Here is a 6,000-nt window from a genome sequence, read left to right on the forward strand (position 1 = left end):
TAGAATTTTTCCACTCAGCAACCTCTTGTGACTGTTTACCCCCTGAGCTGTCAAAATTATATCGTAATGGAGGGAGAAATTTTTTTATCTTAAAATAAATTTTCTCTGAAAATAAAAGCAGCCACCCAAGTTCACCCTGTCCCTAGCCATCTTAGATGAATATGCATCTCCCTGACATCCTAGCAGAGCAAGGGTTGAGGTCTTTCCTGGCAAACTGACAGTTGCTCCACTAAGAGAGGAAAGTGGGGAAAAGGCATAGCTACATCTCTGACCGGTGTCTTCTAAGCAGACAGTGTGCTTCTACTGAGTTTAACCTCCCAAGCAGAAGACACCTCCTTAAGCAGAAAGACGTTTCTTTCACAATATCTATGTGTTAGAAGAAAACACCTGCACTGACAGGCAGTTTCCTACTTCACATGAAGGCCATGTTTGAATTTACGGATGATGGAACATTTGGACTTCTCATTAAAATAGTTTAAAAATTTTCTGGGCAGCGTAGAACTTAGGTGGAACAGATATGTAATTTTCTATCTATATCTCAGTAACCTAGAAATGACTGCTCACCAGTGATCAAAGAAAAAGACTCGTTCTCTTGGAATTTATCAATTCCGATTTATTCGATCCATTTCATTCTTTAAAAAAAATTTTGTTTATTGAAGTATAGGTGATTTACAATGTTGTGTTAATTACTGCTGTACAGCAAAGTGACTCAGTTATGCATATATATACATTCTTTTTCATATTCTTTTCCATTACAGTTTATCACAGGATATTGAAATAGTTCCCTGTGCTATACAGTAGTACCTTGTTGTTTATCCATTCTATATGTACCAGTTTGCATCTGCTAATCCCAAACTCTCACTCCATCCCTCTCCACTCCCCTCCCCCTTGGCAACCACCAGTCCATTCTCTGTGTCCATGATTCTGTTTTTGTTTCACAGTTAGGTTCATTTGTGACATATTTTAGATTCTACATATAAGTGATATCATATGGTATTTGTCTTTCTCTTTCTGACTTCACTTAGTATGATCATCTCTAGTTGCATCCATGTTGCTGCAAATGGCATTATTTCATTTCTTTTTATGGCTGAGTAATATTCCATTGTATATGTGGAATATTTTGATTCATTCATCTGCCGATGGACATTTAGGTTGCTTCTATGTCTTGGCTATTGTACATAGTGCTGCTATGAACCTAGGGGTGCATGTATCTCTTTGAATTATGGTTTTATCAGGATATATGCCCAGGAGTGGGATTGCTGGATCATATGGAATATTTATTAATTCTTGAAACAAAATTATGTATCTTCTTTGTGTCAGTAGTTAGGATGGGCACAAATAAAATATCTAGGTAAAAATGAGTAAAGAGTTGAATATATCAGGGAGAGCTTTCTGGAAGATCCAATGCTTTTGCTGATCCCTAAAAGAGAAAGACAGAAAACTGGTCCAAGCAGAAGGACCAGTATGTGATGAGAACTAAAGACAATAGAATACTTTACGTATCTATGCAGAACTGTAAGTTCAATAATACCAGACCTAAGTGAGAATCAGCGGGGATGGAGAAAAGAAAACCTATTCTAGACATTGTAAAGAGGTAGAATTGAAAAAAATTCAGTGTTTGTGTTGGGAGTAAGTCAGAGAAGTGTGACGTTTAGTTTTCTGATTTGGGTGATTGGCTGAATTACAGTGCTACTTCCGGCTTGGAAAAATACAAGAGGGTGGGGAGGGGAGGGGCAAATGAGGAGGCAGGAGGAAGCAGCAGCAGGCTGGGAAATAAGGAGCTGGTTATGGACCAGGCAATGGGGGTGTCAAAAACTGGTAAGACAGACCGGTCCAGAGAGATATTTGAACTAGAATTTTAGTTTGGCAGTTATCGGCATAGAGTTCTTGAGTGGAAATTCTATTTTGAATCTTCTCATTTAGTTTTTTAAAAACTTATTATATGTTCATAGTTTAGCAAGTCAAAATTTCTACCAAGGTTTAATGCAAAATGGTAGTGTCCTGCCTCACCTCTACCTATCCCCTTTATTTCACTCCCAGAAGTAAACTTTTTAAACTCTGTAGCTCTTTATTCTCTTCTTTGCCTCCATATACCTAATATCATGCTCTACAACCATTTCTTGAATTGTTTGTTTTTTCAGTTTTAGGTATGATATATTGACTTCCTATTACAAAAGCTGAGGATTTTCCTTTTACACCTACCCTGCCCATCTTTTTGATAGTTATGTCACAGTTTTCATTAGAAAAATAACCCATGTTTTTATCACTGTAGCTATGAAAATCTTATTCATAATTAGCCATGTAATGTGCTATGCTTGTGTTTCCTTTCTTGTACAACTCTGTTCTTCTCCGTGGAGTTAATAACTGTCACATTTTTTTATTTGCTTAGTTTTCTTTGTACATATCACCAATCACCCTCAGATCTGCAGCAGAGTAAATATTATCTCAATATTTTCAAACACTTCAGGTAAATCTATGAGTTTACTGTTTCTCTTGTGGAAATCACTGTGGGAATCTTGTATCTTCCTGTTTCAAGCTGTACTGGTTACTCTCTGACCTGCTGAAGCTGTCGTGCTGGGAAGTTCACTAAAGCATCATCCCTGAGACTAACCTTGTTTCATAGACCCCTGCTATGGATTAAATTTTCTTTCTCCAAAACTCATATATTTTTTTTTTTTTTTTTTAGAGATTATATTTTTTTCAATACCTGGCTTTTTTGAAACCAATTTACTTTTTTTTTTTTTAAAGATTTATTGATTTATTGATTGAGTGATTGCTATGTTGGGTCTTCGTTTCTGTGCTAGGGCCTTCTCTAGTTGCGGCAAGCGGGGGCCACTCTTCATCGCAGTGCGCGGGCCTCTCACTATCGCGGCCTCTCTTGTTGCGGAGCACAGGCTCCAGACACGCAGGCTCAGTAATTGTGGCTCACGGGCCTAGTTGCTCCGCGGCATGTGGGATCTTCCCAGACCAGGGCTCGAACCCGTGTCCCCTGCATTGGCAGGCAGACTCTCAACCACTGCGCCACCAGGGAAGCCCCCAAAACTCATATCTTGAAGCCCTAACCCCTGGTACCTCAGAATATAACTGTATTTAGAGATAGGGCCTTCAGACACATAGTTAGGTAAAAATGAGGTTGTTAATATGGGCCCTAACCAATCTGACTGGTATATTCATCAGAAGAGGAGATAGACATACAAAGAGGGAAACCAGGAACACGTGTACAGAGGGACAGCTATTTGAAGGGACAGCAGCAGGCTGGCCATCTTCAAGCCAAGGAGAGAGACCTCAGAGGAAGCCAGCTCTCTCTGCATCTTGCACGTCCAGCCTCCAAGAACTGTGAGAAAATACATTTCTGTTGTTTAAGCCAACCCATCTTGTTCGGGCAGCCCTAGTAAACTAAAACAACCCCATATATTATTCTCGCTTTCTTGCCTCTCGGCCCCACTATTTTTTAGGCAGAGTATATTTTCCAGATGTTTTTTGGAAAAAAAAAAAAAAAACACTGAGGAAATCTATTTTATCCTAGTTTACTCACACGGCACAATGACAACCCAAAAATATGGCATCAAGAACTGCTAAATTGAATTGATCAGGTTCATTGGAGATGTATGACAATACAGAAACAGCAAAGATTGTTAAATACATCACAAAGTGGGTGGTGATACAGATATTATTTTCAACATGTATATTTTGAGGGTTTATATATTAGCATCTTTTCTCAAAGATCTGGAACTTTATCAGAGTACTGAGGACAAGGGAGAGTATCAGTGTAACTGTAATAATCCATTTGTACGCTAAGGGGCGCCACGACCATGTGTTTAACACTACATTTCTTGATTAGAATTAAGAATTTAATTATCAAATCTCAAGTATCAGTCACTTCTCAATATAAGCCCCCTTCATTGTGATACTAAATGGGCGCCATCATTATTTAATAAATATTTCCCCCAAACAAAAGTTCATCGTGGTCCTTGAAATTCCAACTGAACCACACTGAAGAAATTAATGTCTTTTATTGTCCTGAATATTATTAACATCATTAAAGAGCTTTCCATAAATTAATTCATGTAGCAACATCTTACTAAATCTCAGTAAACAAGAAATTCTTAGTCTAAGTTTTGAAAAGCCCTAAATGAGAATAATGAACTATTATATGTTCGAAGCTTTATCTGGATTGAAGATTAGATAGTCCCATGTGTCTTTCCACTCTGCTTAACAGGAGAAGTCAAGTTCAGATTAACATCAGGGAATTTTTTTTAGAGAGACCGGCTATATCCTAAGATCTATGCAGAGCTCTCAAACTCCTCTCCTCTGCCACCTAGAATCTCTGCTCTTTTCAGGAGCATGAGGTGTTTCCAAAATGCCAGGTCTTGAGGATCTTCACAGTTCACTATCCATCAGGGAAAGATCTACATATAATAATACTGTTACTCTGAGGAAGAAGAGCCTTATAGAATCATACAATAAATCTATAAAGAAAACCCATTTAGTAATAACTTCTATAGTTAGTCATGTTCACTGTTGCTTTAAATGTTATATCATGTAATCCTCACAATAACTAAGCGGCAAGTATTCTTCCTGTTTCAAATGTAGGAAAACAAAAGCTTATAGAAGTTCGGTAAACTTGCCCTGAGCCTTACTGGACATAGATGCTAGAGCCAGGATTTTAATTAAAATCTGATTCCAGGGCTCTTATTTCTGATATGTAACTATCACTTTAATTGCTGCCAAACAGTTGTACTGAAAATAATTTTTCTGTATTTATTATAGTAATAATCTTACCAAATTTTCCTTCAAAGATGGTGCAAAAGTACATTTCTATAGTGGAAGCATAACATGATGTAGTTTTTACACCAAATCTTCTAAAAGTTAGGTTTACTCTGAATTCATGTGATTTATTTAAAATTAGAATAGTTAGATATAGATTTGAGGGGAAGTATTCTTCATAGGACCTGACTTATAGATATCATTTTACAACTTATAATCAAAATCTATGAATTTCATATGCTGGTTTGTCTCTAGGGGCCTATAACGGTGAGAAGTTTACTAAGAATTGGAGTTTCAGCCAAATTGGGACTTTCTTTTCCAAGGGCTTGTCACATCACTGGGCTGTCTTATATGTCAATGAGACTGAACGTATTAATATATGTACACTTTAGTATATAATAGTGTGTTATCTATTCATCAACAGTACTTGAATGCTTTAATAAGGCAAAATAGGTGTATACAGTTAGAACACGGAAGGGTTTGAGCTTGTGAAAAAAGGAAAGCAAAAGAAGCAAAAAAAAAAAGTTTAATCCAACATATAGATCAACCATTTTTATGTTAATATCAAATAAGATCAATCGGTTTTCACATTCATTGATTAGAAAGGACATTTTCTGCACTCTGTTTCTTTCATTCCTAAAGCTGAAACTAGATCAAAGAAAAATTCTTATCACTAGTAGGCTGATGGCCAAACATGCAACTTCTGCCTTTTAGGTGATAAATATTCTAAGAGCATGGATTTTTAAAATATAAATAAAAAATTTACTTTGTTATCAGAGTAGAAGAAAGTTTTGATAGTAGATACAATTATGTACTAGAAGTATGGGATAACAATGTAACATATTGGGAAAAAATGGAATGAGCAATATGAACTCATAACCATAGAGAGAACTTATGACCTTATGGAACTTATATCTCAGTTGTGCTCTAACCAGTAGGCCAAGAGCTATATCTTTCTTTCTATATGTCCTTCTTCGGACCCCAATTCCTCCAGTGCACTTCTAGTGTCCACTTTTGGCTCTATCTTACTCTCACCCCCCTAAGGATTCAGTGCTTCTTGGAGGATGACTGATTTACTGTGCCAGGGCAGAAACTATCAAGGTGGTGCTGATCATTTTCTGGAAGACCCTTCAAAGATCTCAGGGTCAATGCTAAAAAGAATGTCTAACTTAAACTAGGTCTTAATGGTCAAATTTGATAATTTGAGCAATAAAGTAATAGTAAAAATGATGT

Source organism: Balaenoptera ricei, chromosome 9, assembly GCF_028023285.1.
Source record: "Balaenoptera ricei isolate mBalRic1 chromosome 9, mBalRic1.hap2, whole genome shotgun sequence".
NCBI lineage: Eukaryota > Metazoa > Chordata > Mammalia > Artiodactyla > Balaenopteridae > Balaenoptera > Balaenoptera ricei.